General features: G+C 44.5%; 1 protein-coding gene across 1 annotated transcript in view; it reads right to left on the bottom strand.

Annotated features, from left to right (window-relative positions):
- The window catches only part of ATPSCKMT (ATP synthase c subunit lysine N-methyltransferase), a 339,506-nt gene that overhangs the window by 44,288 nt on the left and 272,938 nt on the right, over positions 1-22,280 (bottom strand). Inside the window, exon 9 of the transcript XR_008290036.1 lies at positions 908-2,131. The gene's annotated coding sequence lies outside the window, so the exon portion shown is untranslated. The remainder of the gene's footprint in view (positions 1-907; positions 2,132-22,280) is intronic.

The raw sequence follows: 22,280 nt of genomic DNA, 5'->3' as shown, positions 1-22,280 counted from the left end.
ATACACCTAGAAGATTAAACCCATTAATGTAATGGTAAAGAAGAAAGGCATTCCTTGCCACGCCAGAAACTGTGAGGCATTCCGGAAAGATGGCAAGTGACAGGGCACAGTTGGAGGAGCAACACCCACAGGAGGGCCCTGCGACAAGAAGACAGAGGGATGCCACATTGCCCCAGGAGCAAGCAGCCAGTCTGGGGCCGCGATCACAGGGGCACCGGCAAGGTGAAACCCTGTGGCAACTCAGCAAAGGAGGAGGATGGCTGACCTCCGTGTACCTTCTCCTGTCCTCAGGTCAGGGTGGGACCACCTCCAGGCAGATGAAGGAAGAGCAGGATCTGGACCAAGGGAAGTAATTCTGGAAGATCAGTCTGGCTGCTCGGTGGAGAATAGACTGTATGAGGTGCCCGGGCAAAGCAGGAGGCTGGTGAGTGTGGCTGTAGACTCCCAGGGAACAGATAATGGCGGCCTGGACTAGAGTGTGAGCGGTAGAATGGAGAGGAAGACGTCGAGTCAAGGGACATTCGGGACGTGAAACCAACAAAACAAGCTCATGGAGGGGTGTCTGGGTGGCTCGGTCGGTTAGGTGTCTGCTTTGGCTCAGATCATGATCTCAGGGTTACTGGGTTCGAGCCCCACATTGGGCTCTGTGGTGACAGCACAGACCTGGCTTCAAATCCTCTGTCCCCCTCTTGCTCTCTGCCCCTCCCCTGCTTGTTCTCTCTCTCTCTATGTCTATGTCTCTCTCTTCCTCTCTTAAAAATAAATAAATAAATAAATAAATAAATAAATAAATAAATAAATAACTGACTAACTAACTAACAAGGTCATGGACTACGGAAGACTGAATTTCCCACTCAGCTTGTGGATGTGTAATGCAATGCCCTTAGCACACTTCAATCCTACTTACCTCCCAAAGTTCATGCTGTTCTCCTCATGTCTGTAGTCAACACGCATATTAAACATCTCGATATATTATTCTTGTTGATTTTTGCCGGTACACATTTCTGTTTCTGTTGGTCTCCCTTTTAGCAGTTCATGTCTCCATCTGGGATCACTTTCCTCCTGACTGAAAAACTCCCTCCGTTGGGTCCTTCAGTGAAGATGTGCTCCTGGCAAGTAATCCTAATTTTTGCTTCTCTGAAAGTGTTTTTATTCCATCTTCATTTTTGAAGAATATCGCCACGAGTGAAAGGATTCTAGGCTTCTTTCACTGCTTTGAGGAAATTATTCAATTGCGTTGAGACTCCCATGATTTCCCATCAGAAGTCAGCTGTTGATCTTGCTATTTCAAAGATCTGTCTTTTCAACACCTCTGACTGTTTTTAAGATTTCCTTTTATCTTTGGTCTTCAGAAATTACAGTGACGTGTCCAAGGCAGTTTCCTTTGTATTTATCCTCTTGGGGCTCACCAGCTTGATTTTGAGGATGGATGTCTTTGAACATTTTTTGGAAGTTTTGTGAAATTCTTGGCCATGATTCCTTCAAGTATTGCTTCTGCCCATTGCGTCTTTCTCCTATCTTTGTGGAACTACAATTACACCCTTTCGTTGTGTTCCATGTGGCTCTTACTTTCTCTTCTTCCCATCTAATCTTTTGACTTTTTGTGCTAGTCTTTCACAGACTTGTTTCTGGCTCACCAATTCTCTCTACAGTACCTCAATATAATGTTATGCCCATTCACTGAGATCTGAATTTAATTTATTTTTATTTTTCTATTATAGAATTCCAATGTTTCCTTTCTGTGGTTTCTAGTTCCCTGCTGAAATTCTTCATCTTGCAATTTTATGTCTTGAACACATTAAGTATATGTATTTGGCGTTCCTGTATAAGAACTCTATTTTTTATTGTTTAATTATGTTTTTCTCTTGGTTTTGGTCAAGTCTTACCCTTTTGTATACCTGGAGAGTTTTTTTTAATTGAGTGCCAATGTTGTGTTCATACACAATTTTTCATAAAATTATATAGGCATTCAAGGCTTTGGATAAGATTATCATCATCCAGAGTGGATTTAATTTTTCCCCTCGCAGATCATTTTATCCTTGTCTGGGATTAAGCTGGCTGGGAGTTGGTTTTTAGCCTTTGTAACTTCTGCAATGTTTCCAATTCAGCCTTACTCTGAGGGTGTAGCCTCCTGCATAACAACAAAAAGCCTGGAGTAAGTGACTTCTTCTTAGAAGGTCCTACACTATAGTTTTCCACCCTCCAGCCTTGTGACACTACCAAAAGCTTTGCTCAGAAACTTAACCTCTCAGATGTCACTTTTTTTTTTTCTGATTCTGCATTTGCCTTGTGGGCCAAAACAGCTCCAAACACCAGACACCTCTCTTCATTTTTCATTTTTTCTGTATCTTAGTCCTACAAAGGCTCACTGCCTCTATGGCTCTTTGAGGCATTCAAATACAGGTCTGCATATGCGTGTGTGCATGTGCGTTCTGGTTTTTTCTTTACTCCCCATCAATCCAAAACCACCTAGTCAGCCAAAAGCAGAAGGTGGCAAAGGATGATGCTTATGTTTCTGACTTGCTTAATAGAATTAATGATAGTGTCATGCACCTTAACAGGGAATTGTAGAAAAGAACTCTGTACAGGAAAGAGTTACCATAGCAGGCCTCACTGCTATCCTTTGAAAGGCCTCTTTAGAAGGTTGGACCCTCTGGGTCATCTGGGAGCTTGATTTCAGGTAGGTTTCTGCCATTAACTGATAAGAATGGCTCACTGTGCCTAAACCAGGTTAATAACAATTGGTTTCAGCTGAACATCTGCTTTCCTTCTTGGAGTCTGGAATTTGAGTACGTGCCAGGCAGGGGGTACATATGTGATCAGCTCCCAATAACAACCCTGGGCATTGAAGCTCTAATGAGCTTCCCTCGATGGCAACATTCCACACATGTTGTCGTAACTCACTGCTGGGAGAAATTAAGTGCATCCCGTGTGGATCCACTGGGAGAGGACTCTTGAAAGCTAGCACCAGATTTCCCCCAGACTTCACCCCGTGTGCCATTTCCTTTGCTGATCGTAATTGGTATTCTTTCTCTATAATAGATCACAGCCATGGGCATGATTATATTCTCAGTCCTTAGTCCTTCTAGTGGATCACTGGTCTTAAGGACCTTTCAACACAGACCAATTGTTTTGGGGAAAATAATGATTTCAGACTTGGCTGGACTAAGTTTGAGATGTTCTTTTTATCTTACTTGACCTGTTATTTATTCATTGTTTTACCAAGTGCTTCTTTGATTCTCGTTTGATCTTTCCACTGCACCAACATCACTGACCATCCATCTTTCCAGAAACATGACTACCTTTGCCTTGTATAACACAGCCACCACCAGGTTTACGTCTTACTCTCTCCCTCTGGCAAACTTACAAGCACCTGACTTTAGATTCCTGGGTCCTCATTTCTTCTTATTTGGTCCACTCTGCCTGGGCAATGTCGTCCACACCTACTGCTTCAAATACCTCTTATCAAAAAGGGATTCACGTTTACAGTTTTGACCACGATCTCTCTCCCTTTCAGGCTTTATAACTGGACATTCCTCAGCCTACCTATCTCTCAGGGATCTCAGAGTTACCTCAAACGCTGGGTCATGCCAGAACCCTCAGAAGAAAAGCAGTCCACATGCTTTGCGTCACTACACCTACTCTCTTCCACTTTTCCCTACCTCCTGTTCCCGAACGGGCCTGCACCCTTGGTCTCTTGTGTGTTAGCTATCACATGGTGTCTTTGAGGTTTCGACAAGACTTCATCGAGTGCCTACTACACATTCTGCTAGACATGGAGGATATGATGAAGAATAACGCACAGACTCACTCTTCAAGGGCTATACAGACTAATAAATAATGGCAGACAGAAAAGTAAACAAGTACCAAAAAGTATGATGCCTGTGATTACAGAACACAGTTGAGACTACTGTGAGCCCACAAAAGGGTAAGTGATAAGATTTCCCAGAAGATGGAGGGAAAGTTACTTGAGCTACATTTTGAAAGCTCAGTCTGTTCTCCACAAAAATAGGAAGGGTCAAATGTACGACAGGGAGAAAGAGATTTGTCAAAGTCACTATTCCTGTGGAAAAAGCCACAACAGAAAATGTCCCAGGAACTCATTTAAAATTCAGGGTATTAATTCTCTTAAAATAGCAATCATTTGAAAACCCAAGTACCAGAAGAATCTAAGGAAATAAGAAGGAACTAGTGTTTCTAGTTTTGCTGAGTGATGCAGGGTTTGAATGATTAAGTTTCTGGACAGGTCTGTCTCTGTCGGATCTCATGAGAGCAGCTGGTATGCACCCTCCTTTCATGAAAGTAAGAGATGAGAGCCAAATTCAAGCTCTAGGAGACAACCAAATGAATGAGAGCAAAAAGGATTGTCAGGGGAAATCATAAAAAGGAAGGAATTAAGATAAGGAAGCCAATCAAAGATCCCAATTGGAGAAGCGAGATATCTTCCCTAGATAATTTTTTTTAAGATTTGTTTTTAAGTAATCTCTACACCCAACATGGGGCTCAGACTCATGACCCCAAGATCAAGAGTCTCATGCTCTACCGACTGAGCCAGCCAGGAGCTCCATTCCCCAGACAATTATTTTTTCCCCCAGATAATTCTTGAACACTACAAGCTGGATAAAGGAGAGGCGCTTGGGCAGTGCCTCCGTTTGACCATGTCCTTTCCAAGGTTGGCCAAAGAACAGTTGTTATTTCAGAGGTTGGCTGTGTTCATACTGACATCATGTTTTCCTGTGGCCAATGCCGCAGTTACTACTCACAGCAAGGGATGGGTGATGCATGACTTTCTGGCAGCATTAAAATCACACCACAGTGTCCACTCTGCCTGACCCAACTACATTCCTGGATACAGACATAAGAACCCCAGGCCCTGGCTCACCAGAGCAACAGAGTCCCTCTTTCTTGTCCCCCACTGCTCAGACTTAGCCCGGAGGGGGAGCACATTCTACGGGAGGAATTTTACCCCACAAATTTTGTCTCCTCATGAGTAAAAAGTGACCCATGAGGGGCATCTGGGTAGCTCAGTTGGTTAAGCATCCCACTCTTGGTTTCAGCTCAGGTCATGATCTCACAGTTTGGGAGTTCAAGTCCTGTGTCAGGCTCTGTGCTGGCAGTGTGGAGCCTGCTTGGGATTCTCTCTCTCCTTCTCTCTCTACCACTCCCCTGCTAACTCATACTCCCTCTTTCTCTGTCTCTCTCTCTCTCTCTCTCTCCCCCTCAAAATAAATAAACTTAAAAAAATTTTAAGTGCCACCTGAAATCTTTTCTCTGCCCAAAATAGTGCCCAAAGGAGAATACTAAGTCAATAAGTGGTTGTTCAGTTCACCACTGTCAAGCATTTTCTATGGGCAAGTGGCTACCATAAAATGCACTGAACATTTTAACATGTCCAAGACATGATCTCTACCCACATCTTTAGAAATGAACAATTCAACCAAAGTATTAAAATTAGTCTACCTTCAGGAAACCCAAGGATCAAAGAGTAAATCTCCAATATGGACATATGCTCAGGGCAGAAAAAAAAATCAATAGAAATAAAGTGATTGCAAATGATCTTGACTCATGGCTGACTTCAAAAATATAGATTTTATTATATAATAAAGTTATATATGTGTTTATAAGTATACTAATATAATATATAGTCTTTTTCTCTAGATCAACAAAAATAACTTTATTTATGTATACTTATTTTTGCTTCCAGGTTTATAGACCCTTTTTATAGCACTGTGGTCTTGAAAAACAAGAAAGAAAATATTTCCTGCAATTTTTCTCAAAAGGTTCCATATGGTTCAGAGAACTTAGCAATAGGCATATAGACATAGCAGTGTAATTCACACCCAACTATGTAATTTTTTACTTTCTAGACTATTACCATTAGCTGGATTGAAGGATGAATTCCCCAGAGCAGTTCACACCAACAAAGACAGAATCATATATATGGCTACAGGTTCTAATTTTCATAATAATTTTCCCTTTTGAGAAAGTCCACTGCTGAAGCCAGTGGAATAATAATACTAATTCAAAACCCCAAACCCTAATACAATGTTCCACCCATCACTCCGGGTAACAGAACGAGAAGGCTGGACTTAGACATTCAATCAGGTATTTCCAAATAGCCCTCACCCTTTCTTTTTTCCATTGCCCTTACAACAACTTTGAGATTTTCTATCTAAAACTGAAATATGATACATGAATGCAAAGAAAGACAGACATGTCCAGAAATAAATTTCACCTGTACATTTACCCCACCCTCAGGCCACTAATCAAAGATTATTTAGGTAGATTAATTAAACAGTTTAATTACAGCACGTGAAGAAATAATTTGTTAATTAAGTTGGGGGAAATATTATATGCAGGCAAAAGATCATAATTACACTATCTGTCAGGCACAACCATATTGACTTGGAGAAATAGCACGTCTAATCCTAAAATTCACTGGTGCCCTGTTATCGTTAAGTCATCCATTAATTCCATTAATCATTAATCTGACAGATAATGTTCTGGCCTAATTATAAATGCAACCACTTCTGAGGGTTTATGGCACATCAGGACCGCTAAACTTCAAAGACATCATCATTCAGATAATCCTCGTGGCAACCCAGTGAGATAGGACTCTTCTGATTTTCATTTTATATATGAGAAAACAAAGAATTCAGAAGGCTACATAACTTGTCTTGAGTTTGAAACTAATGAGTGGAGGTCCTGAGATCAAGGTGGCACCCGCCTCTGGAACCCACTGTGCTATCCCCTGACAAACCTTCCCCAACATTTCTCTCTGGCACATTCTCTTTGTCTCTGATGGGCCCTCAGGACTCCAGGCTGGCAGGCTCCTAAAAGGCTCCCCTTAGATTCCACATAACCCTAAGCATCTAGCCTACTCTCTTCGTGCCCTGCACAGGAAGACGGAGAGAAGCCACTCACTCTCACTCAATCAAAAGGGCTGCTGTCTTTTTTTTTTACCTCCCCTCATATTGCAAGAATATTCCAAATATGCAAAATATTATCAAAACTCTCCTACCAACCCAATTCTCAATAGTGACTGTGATAAAAACAAAGTACTACCATGGAACGAGTTGGGTAATTCAAGGTTACCTTATTTTACAGCATCAGTGATATCTTCCCAAATTGATAAACTTATTGTAAAAAGCAAAATAGGCAGCATAACAAAATCATCGAACGTATCTTTTCTGCATTTGATATTTTAAACTACGTCCTTCATGTTTCTTACTTTATTGGTGTAAATTGGACAATTATTTTTCTTTGGAGGAACTGATCTCACTTTGACATTATGTCAGCCTACTTTTTTGGTTTTAAAAGTCCTTTCTTTTAGGAAATTATGGAGCTAGTAAGTGGCCCTAGTTTTATTTTGTTTTGTTTTCAACCATACCTATATGGCAAAGGAAGGTGTTGACAATGTTACATTTATCAGGAAAAACTATTGTTGTGATTGACTTTAAGCAAATTTGCAAAACCTAGAAGTCTAGAAAGTACTCCGTCTCTTCAAAGGCTCCCCAGCAACCATCCCTCAGGCCAATACTTGGAGGTCCCGTTTTGTGCTCCGAGTTAGACCATCAGGGCCAAAGTGGAATCTCAAAGTCCTACAAGAGCTCACCGCCAGAGGGTTTTCCCTTTCTTTTTTTCTTTTATTCCTGGTCAAAGGTTTAGTTGGGTTCCTGTTGGGTCTGAGCCCCCACGCCAGGAGACTTTGTTGCTCCACAAGTGAAAGCCCCGGACTTGGAGTCATACGTGGTATCTCCTCCCTGTCTGAACAATCACTCGATCTCCCTCACCTTCTGTTTCTAAGTCCAGGTGAAATATCTCTAAAGATCATACTTTGATCTCACCTATTATGTGATTCCGTCAACTTTCAGTCTTTAAGCCAAATCAGTCAGTTTTAAGCAGAAGACCCTTATCCACTCACACCTGGGGTTTTTTTGGTGGTCAGACAACAGCCACCCTTCCAAAACATCTTGTGTGCTAAGGGAGACACCATTAAGGGGGATGTGGCTCTTTTCTGAGTCTGTGAAGCCCAAACAGGGATGAGAAAACCTACTAGGCACAATGCTTTCACAGTCATGGAGTGGGGAGGCAGACATCATCTCCCTCTTCCATTTGATCACACACTCAAATGACTTTAGGACTCATGTAGGAAGAGGACAGGAGCCATCTGGGAGTGGTGAGGACCATAGGGAACTGGAAAGGGGGCCTCCTGCCAACAGACATCCAGATTCAGATATTTTTTTAAGTTTATTATTATTATTTTTTTGAGGGGGAGAGAGAGAGAGAGAGAGAGAGAGCACATGAGTGGGGAAGGGGCAGAGAGAGAGGGAGAGAAAATCCCAAGCATGCTCCACATGGTCATTACAGAGCCCAATGCAGGGCTTGATCCCACAACCGTGAAATCATGGTCTGAGCCAAAATCAAGAGTTGGATGCTCAACCAACTGAGCCACCCAAGCACCCCCAAATTCAGATATTTTTACAACTTTGTGCCGTCACCTGAATTCAGCCTCCTGCTGCCAGCTTACAAGTTCAGATCTAGACTGTCTGGTCACTGAGAAAGAGTGTTGGTTCTTGGGAGACACCCTTGTGTGAGCTTGGTCCAATGCCAGCAATAGGAAAGGATTAGCATGTGGCACTCACAGGGCTGTGTGACAGCACACATCCTTCATGTTGTGTGAGATTCCCTAGTCTTACCCCAAAACTGCCCTCAGGCTTTGTGGGGAAGAAAAGGAACTTAGTGCATCATTGGCCGGCATTGACCATTCTGCTGAAACTCCAGCGTTAGCCATGACCTGATGTCTCAGACATGACGATTGCCCAGAGGGGAGGGGAATACTTGGGAATGGGGGAAGGGGTATAACAGTTCCCCAAAAGTGAGTGGTAATTCTTTTGTGGTAGGCTAGAAAAAAGAGATTTTTACTGATTGGAACATATTGGGTAGGGTGGCAGGTGAGCCCTGGGGTGGGGCAGGGTGAACTGTTTGGAGAGAGTTCAACACTTTAAATGCTTTCTTGTAGACCTCAGGCAACTGTCCTATTGTGTGCCTGTGTTGAAGCTCTCCACTCCTGCATTGTAATTCCCATCTTAAATTACCCCAGCTTTTCAGGGAAGACACTATCTAACCAGTGTGGTAGCTCCCGGGGCACTTAAAGGCCAGGTTGAAAGAAGGAAGGGACCCAGCTCCACTCCACCTGTCTGCTGAGACCCTCAGAGAGAGGACCACTCTCTCCAGGCATCTGGAGTTCCCAGTGCTGACAAGAAACACAACATCTGGGGAAGAGAGAGACCCTTTCCCACCTGGACACCCCAGAAGGAAAAGGGAACTGGAACCCACAGAAACCAGCCACCTGCTTGGGGAAGCTGACCTCTGAGAAGCATAGAGGGGAATGGATGATGCCCGAGGACGTTTGAGAGGTTGAAACATGGAGCCAATGCTCTGAGATGGTGCATCAGTGGTGCTGGTGCACTCAGAAGATACGGGAAGGCCCAGGGTAGAGCAAGTGAGACCGTCCCCGTATTCATTTCTTTGTGTTGTCCTTAAAACGGGAATTCCAGATCTGCCCGTCTCCTGCCCCGGTACTGATGGCTGTTGACAGCCGTAATTGCTCTCTTACAAATTTGGCTAGGAAATCCATCCTTCACAGAAGCCACATGGAACATTCCATCTAGTCCTAAAGCTAAATCTGTCACATTCCAACGGCACGATCTTTGTCCCATTCTATTTGTGATGAACGTTGCCTCTGCTTTAAAAATATTATTATTCAATAAAACCTTGCCAAGTTCGCTTTGCAGAATTACCTTTTCTGGAAAACAGATGGAAGGAGCTACCCTAAAAATGCAAATCGTAACATCACAATGACTTCTTAGCTTTAAAAGTTATGGACACCCCTTCCCAGGAGGGACTAAAAAAGACAGCGACAACAGCTGCAGAAGGAGTGTCAGAAGTAGGAAGTGACCAAAAAACAAAGGGAGGTTGTATAGCTGCAGAGGACATGAAGAATATTCCTCGTCTTCAAAAGTAGTGCACTGAGCACTCACATGTTTAGTTCTGCGGCGTTTATTCAGATAAAGGAAAGGAACAAAGGCGCAATGAATCCTCAGGATACAGATTATTCCCGAATGTGTCTACACATGCCACAAGGAATACACAGTCCCCGAGATACACATTTAATGCCCTTTCTCCACATTTTGTGCACAGCCTCTCAGATAGGAATAGGAAACCACAGTTTGCAAATGCTGCTGATTCACACAGAAGTATTCAGACATTAGACTCCTCCTGAAATGGGTATTTAACACAGAGGCCTCTTTATATTTTCACAACTGGCCTCTTTTGAAATCCTCCGTCCATGAGGGCAGAACATGTAGGCATGTTCTCATTTTGGCATGAAAGTCGTTGGGTTCCTCACTAAACCACAGTTCCCACTGTTGATTAACTCTTCTCCTTCCCTTTTTCTGGAGAGAAAAGAAATTTTAAAAATATTTCTGGGTTTCCAGTAAATGTTAATACTGCCCCTGTGAATAAAATTCAATATATATGCAAAGTATGCCTCTTTCTACCTTTTGGTTCTTTGTGCTTTTTGAAAAGCAGTCACCACAGGTATTAGAATACAGATATGTCGTCTCCTGATTAATATGTTTAGAGATACATCCAAGAACTAATCCTGTCATTGGTGGTGACAGCGTTCCCCGACACATTCCTCAGGGCTATCCAGCCTATTAACTGCTGTCCTCTGGGTGAATGGCGGACACGCATGTGCTCTGAGTAGCTCCCATCTCCACAGAGCCAACTGAAATTAAACAGCTGGAAATAGTTTCAAATTTCTGTCTAGGGACCGCTCAATGTATCAGAGCTCAGCATGAATTTCCCACTGAGATAAAAGTGTAAAAGTTGTTCTTTCTTTTTCCACCTTTTGTTGTTGTTGTTAAGGCGTCCCCTTTCTACCCTCCCCCCTTCAAGTGAACATCAATAGAATATCACATCTTTCAAGTTCTTATCACAGGTTTGGGGGTGGGGGGGAAGGAGCCCTAAAGTCAGCTGTTGTTCACCTCCTAATGGAGAAATAGATCCAAATCTCGCTGGGGGAAGAAATGAGAGGAGGAGAACACATTACAGCATGTGGCTATCATTTCCTTCCACCAGAATTAGGCATAATCCACTAAAACTGGCTTCGCAGAAAGCCAATAACAGGAAGCGTTTTGACTGCCATGTGTGGGGAACATGAGCCATTTGGGGGCTCTCAGTCAATTCATGGGTTCAGAAAACAAATACAATCACCTCAACATCACACAGTTTGGCAGAGTAACATGCAGTATAAAACGGTTCATCTTGGACTACATCCAGGGTGTTAAGCTGGTCAAACACCAAGAAGTTTCTCAATGGTCCTCCACTTTGCTGGAGGATTTCCCTTTAGACAGTCCACCCCACAGCCAGCACCACCACCTATGGGACGTGTCATAGAATGTGGTTCTCGGAGGATTGCTCGTGATCGTTAGATTGCTTTTTGCTCATTAGAGCCTTGAGCTACTTAACCAGACTCCGCAAGCATGAGCATCCACACAGAGCTGGACATCTCACAAATGGAATCCGACAGCATCCAGGCGTGAACCAAGAACTCTTCTGTCTAAGCAGCGGCTGTCAATCACTTAGACAAAGACGAGCCTTTCAAACCTATCTCTCTTCAGTTCGGGGTCGTTTTTACATAGGTCACATGGTTACATCGTGTTTCTTGGTTCATAGCTATAAGAGTGTTAGTTACCCTTACACAGTATAGGTAGAGATAAGGGTAAGAGTAAGGGTAAGGGTGTAAGGGTAGAGACGCGGGCAGCAGCTCAATACCCTGTGAATGTGCTTTCGGAGAAACTTCTGGAGCCTGGAGGCACCCACCAGCCTCTTTTACACAGAGGAATAAAATCGTGCAAAACGTTGGGCTGCTGTAGTGCCGCTGAACTGCAAGCTAAGCTAAGGGCATGTTTTTCGGCATCCTTTTCCCCGTGTGTTCCTGGGTTAGCGCTGGTCACAAGGGACGTTTTGCATGAGATTGGGAATGTAGAAGTGAAGTGGCAGCTATATCTTTTTACACTCTGGAAGTTCATGAGGAGATCCAGGCACAGTGACAGCACATACCCATGATCACTGACCCACTGGCTCACCTTGATGGTGAACATTCGAACTGTGGCTCTCCAGTGTCCACAAGGCAGGGTGCAAAATTTACAGGGGGACCGAAACACTCAGTACTCCAGATGAACAACATATTAATGCAAAGGTTTTAAAAAAATTTTTTAATTAAAATTAATGCAGGAAAATATATGGTGAACAAATTATCAAAATATTGATCAGGATGGGTAACAATGTGAGAATAAGCCATGTCGGAGTCTGGGGCAAAGGGAAAGGTCAGTAATATGGGTCCCCTAGGTCATGAGCTCTCCTTCAGCTTGTCCAAAGCCTGGAACAGACGCACGTGCAGCTTTGAGGTGGCCGGCACCTGCTTCTCATGGGGGTCCTCCCTTGGCGTGGATGGAGGCAGTAAGGGACATCTGCAAGTTACATTCTGTCCGTCTCGAGGTCCAGTTCTTTGGCCATGGATGTTCGGGTCTCTCCACACTCCTATGTGCATCCGGCGGTCCCTCCCCGCTGCCATTCTGGTGGACCCAGAGCGACTTCGTGCTCGGCCATCACCGCAGACATCAGATGCAGCCGCAGCACCCGGCACTGATGGCTCCCGCCACATCCACGTCTGCGAGAACGAATCCCTAATTTCTGCAATAACCGCATACTCCGCATGTCGTGCTTCTGCTTGTCCGACTGACGAGCGTGAATATGTCGATGAGGCGCACAACTCCCGCTGCAGGGGTGGGAGGGGAGAGTCGTGTGGTGGAAATGCCTCCAGCTTTCTCGCTGCTGGTGGGAGCCACTTCTCCGACGGGGTCAAGATACACCTTCTTTATCTAGATAACCCAAGGCTCTGTATCAGTGGATCCTACTGCTTATAATCGATTTAAAACAGATCATCAGAATGTCCCTAAGTCTCTACCGGGACAGAGACACTCTTCAGAGTTTGGTGTGGTTTCTCGCTTTATCAGCAATAAAAACAAAGCTATAAATCCTCTGAGGAAGGTATAAGATATGCTCAATAAACTCAAATTCCACAAACCTGAACCCCATTAGACGAAGCTAGTATTGTTGTGTTTAAAAGCACCATTTGCTAAGTTCAGTCAGACTCAAAATATAATTAAAGGTGGAAGATGTTTAAGGTCTGTAAGGATCTTCCCCAGGCTGTGGAATGATGGATTAGTCTGTGCGTAATTTTGGTATTTTGATGAATCCTGGAGCCGAGCTAAGCTGGAGTTGGAGACAGCATCATGAAAAGACTTTCACCATCTCTGGGGAGGACACCTGCTTTGTGGAGAGTTTTGGCTCAGTCTGGATGAAGCATAACTTAGCATAAAGAGACAACCTTTGTTCCTGAGACTTGCTACGGGAAAAGCTGGGACACACAGGCGGAGGCCTCAACATCACAGCTGTCGGAGATGAGAGGCTTGACTGCTGAGGGGACCCTTCTCTGTGATAGATCCAGACCAGAGTGTCTTGATCTCAGCACTGTTGATACTTTTGCAGGATAATTCTTCGTGGTGCAAAGCTCCTCTGTGTTCCGTGGGACGCTGAGTGGCACCTGTAGCTTCTATCCACTGGATGCCAATAGCACTGCCTCCCCCAGTTGTGACAACCAAAAATGTCCCTCGACATTTCCAAACGCCTGCTGGGTGGACCAACTGCCCCTGGGTAGGAACCAGAGGTGTGGACAGCAACACCGGCTCCTTCCAGCTACCGGTGCCAGTGCGAGGGTAGCAGAGCCAGCCCAAAATTAGGTCTTGAGAATTCAAAAGCAGATAAGGCGGAGGTCTGGCTCACAAATGTCTTTGCCTTGACATTCTCGATGGTGTCACTGGGCTCCACAAAAAGCAAAATTGTAGATAAAGAGAGGCTGATACCAAGTCCATCACCAGAAACACCACATGTCAGCTAAGAGCTCAAAAGAGAGACAGGCTAGAAGCCCAACTTGGGAGACCCAGAAGCATCCTTACACTGATGCGGTAGACATCATGTACTTGGTAACAGACACTGGAGAGTTCAAGGACCTTCAGAACATACCGCTAATATCTTAAGGCTCAGCCCTTACAGGTGAAATCAATTGTATCAGTTAGTGATTGCCGTGTAACGAGCTCCCCAAACTCGGTGCCTTAAACAATAAGCATTTTTATTTCCCCTGAGTCCACAGGCCAGCTGAGAGTTTTTCCAGCCCCGCCTGGGCTTGCACGTGTGTCCACGGTCAGCTGTGGGTGAGGGAGGCAGCTCTGAGGTCTTAGCCAGACTTTCTCCTGTGTGTAGAGTAAATATAATGGAATATGCAACTTGATGCCTTTTGATCTTAACTGTTACATTACGAAACATAAATTGCTATTATTGATTACTAAGGTATCACTCCACAGGAATCATAATGGTAAGATGCTGTCTGTCCTATCACCCCACCTGTCATTATGCTGTCAGAATGGCAATCAGTGGTCAACTCTTGCCGACACGAATCTCCTCCTCTCAGCTAATAACCCTTATTTAAATGTTAGCTCCAAAAGAAGTGCCTTTTTTCTAAGAGTAGCTGCACATCAAAAAAAAAAAAATGTTTTATACACTCCCATCACTCAAATTGTCCTTTTTATTGTCACATGGGTCCTTACAACACACCTCCAAAAAATGGCTTTACGCTTTAAATTGACACTCACTCTCTGTCCTAAATAACAGCGCCCCGGTTGTAACACAAATTTAACAATAGCAACTAAACCAACAAAACAGCAAGTACTCATTGAGTGCCCACTGTGTACCAGGCACCATTCTACAGGCTGTGCATTCATAACTCTTTTCATCTTTTACAGAAAGGGAACCATTCTTCCAGACAAAGAAACTGAAGTGTCAAAACGATAAGTGACTCACCCAAGGTCACTCAGCTACAGGCTGGGATTCGAACCCCAGCCGTGTGATCCCAAGCCTATGTTTCTATCAGTGCACTGTACTGCCCCCACCCCTGCCCAAGGTTGCATATATTATACATAGTCAATGACATTCGATTTTTTGACAATCATTATGAAGCTATGGTATCTTTTTTAAAGGAAAGTTAAATATAAGCACAGCCATTTGGTTAAAAATACAAGATTTGTGATCACTTTGAAATTCAAAGGCTGCTGACTTGGCTAACTAGAGAGAATATTAATTCTTTTCATTTGCTTTATGTAGATATCACTGTAGGCGCAACACAAATTATTTAGTGTAATAGAATCCAATCTCTCGCTATAATATACCATAGCTCTGTTTCTGCAACACTGCTCTAATTGACTCTGATCAAACATTTTTCAGTTATGTGGTGGTGTTAGGTCTGGATGTTTTAAGAAATTGAACTAGAATGGTCTAAGTCAGAGGGGGAAAAAAGCTAAAGTTTGAGAAGGTGTAGTTTTATCAATTGTTTTATACCAGCATTCAATTAAAATGTAAATTTATCCTTTAAGAGAAAAAGAATAGGTTGATCCACTGAAAATTAATGTTGGAGAACATGTACCACTGAGTCAGAAAAGCTGGTGGTGGGAGAAGGAAGACATTGCAGCAAATTAACCTTTGAAGGAAGGAAAGCATTTGTGTGATAACTGCATATAAAATATAAAACGCAGATTCGAATGATCAAAGTAGTCACTTGAAAACCCACTTGCAAATGAATAAGGAAAAAGATTATGGGGAAGAAAAGTCAATAAAATTATGAACAGCATCAAAAAACTGGTTCCTCACAGAGAAATGATGATATTAAGAAAGCGGAGGATGGTACATGTCCTCTTACTAAAATATAAAATATTATTTATATTTTAAAAATAAGGTCTTTTACTGCAGTTTAACACACAGATGGAGACCGTACACAGCCTATGTGTATATTTCAACGAGTTATCAAAAGGTAAAACATCCACGTAACCATCACCTATGTCAAGAAATGGAACACGTCCAAGTTCCAGAAGCCCCTTCGAGCCTCCTCCCAGTTACTTCCCCCCATCTTCCCTCCAAATGTAACTTGTTGCCTTTAACACCACGCAAGTTTTCCTTGCTCTTATGCTCCATATAAATGGGTAATCTCCCAGCACGATATTCTTTTCTATCTGGCTTCCTTCTTTTCACATCGTTTGTGAGATCAACCCATGTTGTCTCATGCTGAGGTATTTCACCGGTCCTCACGACTTTATAGAAGTCCACTGCATGGATTTACCAAAATGTACCCATTCTACTATTGATGGACACTTGGGTTGCTCCAAGTTTATAGGAACATTACGACTAACACCACTGGGAACATTCTCATGCACGTCCCTTGGTGCACACGTGCACACATCACTGTTAGGAGTAAAGTTGCTGGGGCATAAAATACGTGTGTGTTCACTTGAACAGATAGTGCCAAAGTGTCTTCTAAAGTAACGGGACCGATTTACACCAGATCAGCAGGATTGGAGAGCGTCTACGGTCTGTGCCCAGCCATCGCTTTGATTTTCACTGCGTGGTAACTTCATTACACCACGTGCACAGATATCAATTACACTTATTCTTTACTGTATCTACCGCCCGTTAGTATGCAACTAGTTCATATTAACAACCGACATGACCATATTCGTGCAAAGTCGCTGAATATGAGTCTTCCATTCCACTCCAAAGATTTCCAATGATTTCCAAACGTGCCTCACACCTGATCTCTCCACAAATCCCATCCGGTCTTTCCCTGCTTCTTCAGCACTCTGACCACAGAGAAATTCAAATCGTTTGCCTCCTACCTCCGTTACCACGTTCACTCCATTGACCTTTGATTATCGACACGATGGTTTGTCATCCTTACCATTTGTCACGCGAGACTTCCCCGCGCTCTGCACATCAAAGGTGGTGTTCCAACCACCTGAGCCACACCTGACCATCTGTCCCTCATTTATTCATGTGATCCAACCATAACCATCTCTGCAACCTTTACTGTGTGCTTGCCATTGAGCTAGTAGTAGGGGCCAAGGCTGACTGAAACATGAAGCTGTCCAGAGGAGATTACAGTCCAGCAGGGGAAAACCTGAAAAGAAGCCATTGCGATCAGCTATATTAGGCATTAACTAGAAAAATAGGATTATGTGTGGATACAACACAGGCATAAAAAAGAAAGGGATCAGTCTGCCTGAAAAGAAAAGGCAACAGATGGAATTTTGAGCAGAATCTTGAAAGCTAAGGATGAGTACTCCAGGAAAGGGGTGAGAACCCAAGCAACATGGCCAGGACCACGGGCAGAGGCTGGAGGGTGGACATTGCCCTGGGCAGTGGGCCAGTCATAAGTAGATCGGCACAGCTGGGGCTTAGACCAAAGGCGGGCTGTCCAGCAAGAATCACAGGCCTGACCCATAACACCGAGTCTCTCCCACTCTCCAGCCCCACCGGGACCTCCCAGTCCCACCAGGACTTCTCTCCACCTAGACCACCCTTCCTGCTCCTGTGCCCATAGGTCATGATCTTATGGCTCATGGGTTCGAGCCCTGCGTCAGGCTGACAGCTCGGAGCCTGGAGCCTGCCTCAGGTTCTGTGTCTCCCTCTCTCTCTTCTCCTCCCCGACTCATGCGCTCTCTCTCTCTCTCTCTCTCTCAAAAATAAGTAAACATTAACAAATATTTTTTTTAATGAAGAGAATGTCCTTTCCAGAGAAACAAAACCTCAGGGAGTTTGCCCACACTCGAAACGATGAAGGAAGTTCTTCAGATTGAAACCAAATCAAGCTAAGCAGCAGCAGGAAGGCACAGGAAAGTGTGAGTCTCTCCGGTAAGGGTAAACGTATAGACAAATACAGAACAACGTAACACTGTAATGGTGGCATGTGCATTACTAATAAAAAGTTAAAGGATAAAAAAAGCGTAATCCATCCATAATGCATGCATGGAGAGCCTATGTATAAAACATGTAGATTGCTCGGGGAGCATTTTGTGGGGTACGCCTGGTATTGTACACAGTGGTGAGAAAATGGCCCCAGATCTCACTAGCCCCACTGGGGGAATGGCGATGAATCAGAGTTCTGGAAATGAACGCCAAGTGAGTAAGTGCTACAAAGCAAATGTCCAGGGTGCTCACGGAATATACAACAGGGGGATGACCTAAGGGGAGACGAGGAGCCTTTGCTGGCCACATCTGACTTCTCCAAGTGAAAAGCTTCCGTCTCCAACCGCGTGGAGGTGAGGCCAGGTGAGGAACGGAAGGGCGCACTCAGGCTGACGGGAAAGAAGGCACAGACAATGCCAAGATGGCAGAAGGAGGGTGGCACCTTTGAGGAAGCGACAAGAGGCGAGTGGGATGAAAACAAAGGGCATTGGGGGAGCATTTCTGGGATGAATACGCAGGAGCCAGTAAAAGACAGGCTGTGCATGAGCTTGAAGGCCAGCTCGAGAATCTGAAATTTCAGTTTGCACTTCCAATAATGGCTCAGTAGCTCCTAACGGACCAACCATCCCCCAAACTATAAAAAAGTCCCTTAAGCTGTTAAAAAAAAAAACAAAAAAAACTACAAACCCAGGACCGGATATAATAAGCAACTGCCTGAGGCCTGGAGAGGGAACAAAGCAGGCAGACACTCACTGGAGGGTGGGTGTTGGTATTAAAAAAAAAGAAAGGATCCGGTGGGTCTCCTTGTGTTTTTCTTTTACTCTGAGGGCAGAGCCCAGTGGAGGCCATGTGGGAGCAGAAGAAAATTTGCAGTCTTCATGGATTGAAGATGGAGAGGCATAGATGGGGCAGCCACAGGAGCTAGGAAGCAAAGGGTGATATCTGAGAAGGAAAGCCCCAAGTTCTGTGCACAAGCCCTTCCCGCAGGTCTGGCTGAGCCTGGACCCTACATGCACGGGGGGAGACTCCGGGCAGCCAGCCACAGGTCAAAGACCCAAACCCAGTCCGAGGCCTACGCTCCACCAAAAAAGCGGGATTTCCGTTTGGAGTTAAGCCACTGAGCTTTACAGTTTGAAATAAACCCTCACAGTAGGTTTTGGGGGGGGTCACTGTTTTTTATCGTGAGGGCAGACTGCCTAACCAGATTCACATCTTTGCATTTTCGGAGGGTGATTCTGACCTTATTGTGTGGGGCAGGCTGTGTTGGGGCAACAGTGGATGCTAAGAGGTGTTCAGAGGCAGGTGCAGAAGTCCCAAGAGGGGATGGCATCCCGGGCAGGCCTGGAGGAGGTGTGGAGTCTGAGAGAAGCAGACACGGGGTCCTCAGAACTGGCGAGGGGATTCGGCATAGGCGGAGTGAGCGAGAGGGCCACGGAGGCCTCCGAAGTCTCTAATAGAAACCGTCAGTGGTGACGTTCATGGAAATCTGTAAGACAGGAAGAGGACCAGGCTTGATGGAGAAGCATGAGTCTGCTTTCAGACAAGTGAGGCAGAAGGTATATTTGAGCTATTCCAGGAAAAATAACATCAAGTAGGCTGTTCAATATCAAAGTCAGAGAAAAGTCAGAGCTAAAGACATAAATTTGTAAGACAACTGGATTTAAGCCATAATGAAGTCGTGGACACCCACAAAGAAGACACCCTAAGGATTGAGCACAAGGTAGAAAGAAAAAGGGACCCACGATCCACGCATCAGAAATCCCCCAATTTAATGGCCAAGTTGAGTTGGGAATATCTGCCGTGGAAATGAAGGTGGCAAGAGAAAAAGAAATCAGGAGACGCTTCTCTCACAAAAGACACTACGTGGTGGTTAAGGGCACCAACTCCTAATCTACCATAACCCCAACTCAGGCGCTTTATCCCCACACTTGCCCATAACCTCATCCTTGCCTGTTATAAGACTTAACTCCCAGTTCACCCCAAGACCTAGTCTGCCTGGCCCTTAAGGAACTCCGCCCCAGCAACATCTAAGCACGTGGCCCTTTCTGTGTATTCCCTACGTGTGTTCTTGTGGTTTAATCCGCTGGTAGCTACCACTGGCCTGCAGCACGACCTCCACCCCAGCCTCCGAAGCCCACCACGTGCGTCCTTCCATGGCTCACTTCGCCATCCTAAAATAATAACGAATATTGCACAGCCTAGCTTACAAGCATAATTTGAGACTCTGATCTGTTCTCTGAAAAGCGACATAAAGAAAAAAATGTTCAGAATCAGCAAGACTGGAGGTCTATAAAAACTACCACTTTAAACATGTGAGCGTCCATGTAAAAGAATCATTTTTACTTGGCCTTGCTTTAGTGGGTTTTTTTTTTTCTTTTAACAATTCAAAGTTTAAATTACTGACCTGGTGAAATTGCCCGGCTCTGGTTCTAAAGGCCACTGTGACCTACTTATACCCGCATATTAGCCTTAACAAAGGATTCTGCAAACAAGATAAAGAGGCACACACAGCGAAGAAACGTGGATGTAAAACCACAGTTGATTATGCAAGGTTCTCTTGGAACCCACCATCTTTCACGGGCTCCCTTCTGCTGCCCCCCAAATCCAGGGCCATCTGGGGCCTCCTTGAGGTCCTATGACCCTCTCAAACCTCCACGGAGCTATTTCTGTAATAATATTAAGTCATTATTCGGCTTCTTAAATCTCATTCTCCACTAATCTGCAGTGGCGTTTTTATGCAATATCAAAGAAGAATATCCACAATTATCTGAGGAAAAAAACCCATTAAATATTCTCCTTAGCAGCCACGTATGTATCTAGAAAACCACATATAGGCAAGGCTGGATACAGCAGGATATAGGAGAATGTAGCTAACTTCCATTAAAGAGATAGGCAAACATGAAAGTAAACCCATGCCAGTCTCTCACCAAATATTTTTGTTTTGGAGAATCCTAACACTCTTCATAGAATTATGTTATTTATATTGCCATGTAGTAGATTTATAAGTGTTGCCTTTAATAAATCATTAAATAAATACTTTTTTTAAATTAATTTTGAATACAGTAAACTTTCCTAGATATAACCCGTATCAACAAAGCTCTTTGGGGCCAGGGGCATGTGAATACATCGGGTCCCACCTACAGGTTTGGGCCCCGAAGGTGGCAGGAGAGGACTGTGCTGTGCTCGGACCTGCCTCTCCTAGACTGTGTTAACCCACTGAGTGTACTTGTCTCTACGTGGGTGCTTTGCTTCCAGAAGCTGACGGTGTCGGTGCCTTGACTCACCCGGCAAGCCCTTCTCTGCGGACAGACACTCAGAGAACAGGTATGAGACCAGGGCTCACACCTCAACCAGCACGGAGTACAGCGGGACCAGTCGTTACAGTATGAGAGGACACCTGGACCCCAAGTCTTCCAATGTCCCTGTCCCACATCTCCTCCCCCAGACCCGGGTTCTGTGCTGGTTGTTATATATTCGGATTATCCCCACTCGGCCAGAATCCGTGGGGTGCCAGCACACTCCCCCTTCTCTGCCCTCTGTCAATACCTCTCCCCACAATCCTCTGACCCAGAATAGGCAGATTTCAGGATTTTTCTTCCTCTGCTCTATCTTACCTTCTCTGACGCAGCCAACCTTTGGCTTTAGTTTCAAAGCTCAAAGGGCGCCTGGTGGCTCAGTCAGTTGAACATCTGACTCTTGATTTTGGCTCAGGTCATGATTTCACGGTTTGTGAGATTGAGCCTCGTGCTGGGCTCTGTGCTGACAGTGTGGAGCCTACTTGGGATGCTCTTTCTCTACCTCTCTCCCCCCCCCAACTCTCTCTCTCTCTCTTTCAAAATAAATAAATAAACAAATAAATAAAAAAGGAGGGCCACCCTATAAGCAGGCTGTGGAAGACATCCTGATCTGAGCTCAGTCTCTGAGATGTGAAATGAACTTCAAATGTGCTGAGGAATCTAATGGATCCTTCCTCACACCTCGTAGCCCAACGGCCTTATTGCTTGTTTCTCAAGCTTTGGAGACCTCTTCCTGCAACAATTCCTGGACATTGTGCTGTTTTTCTTTCCATTCCTTCTTTTCCAACTACGTCATTGATGAGCCAGCAGTACTAACACTCCCCTTCGCATCGGAATCACTTGGGGAAGTTCAGAAAACGCTGGTGCCCGGGATGAGCCCTGTACCATATATATCCCTCTCAGGGAGAAACCCAGGTAAGAGTAGTGCTTAAAGCCCAGAGATGCCAACATACAGGAGAGATTGATGACCAATGTTCTAGGCTAGATATATTACTACATGTCCTCCCCTTGATTCCCCACCTTTGGCACCCCATCACCCCATATCTAAAACTTCCTGGGGAAAAG

This window comes from Acinonyx jubatus, chromosome A1 (assembly GCF_027475565.1).
Source record: "Acinonyx jubatus isolate Ajub_Pintada_27869175 chromosome A1, VMU_Ajub_asm_v1.0, whole genome shotgun sequence".
Taxonomy (NCBI): domain Eukaryota; kingdom Metazoa; phylum Chordata; class Mammalia; order Carnivora; family Felidae; genus Acinonyx; species Acinonyx jubatus.
The sequence above is the reverse complement of the archived record's forward strand: the minus strand, read 5'-3'. Positions and strand labels throughout refer to the sequence as shown.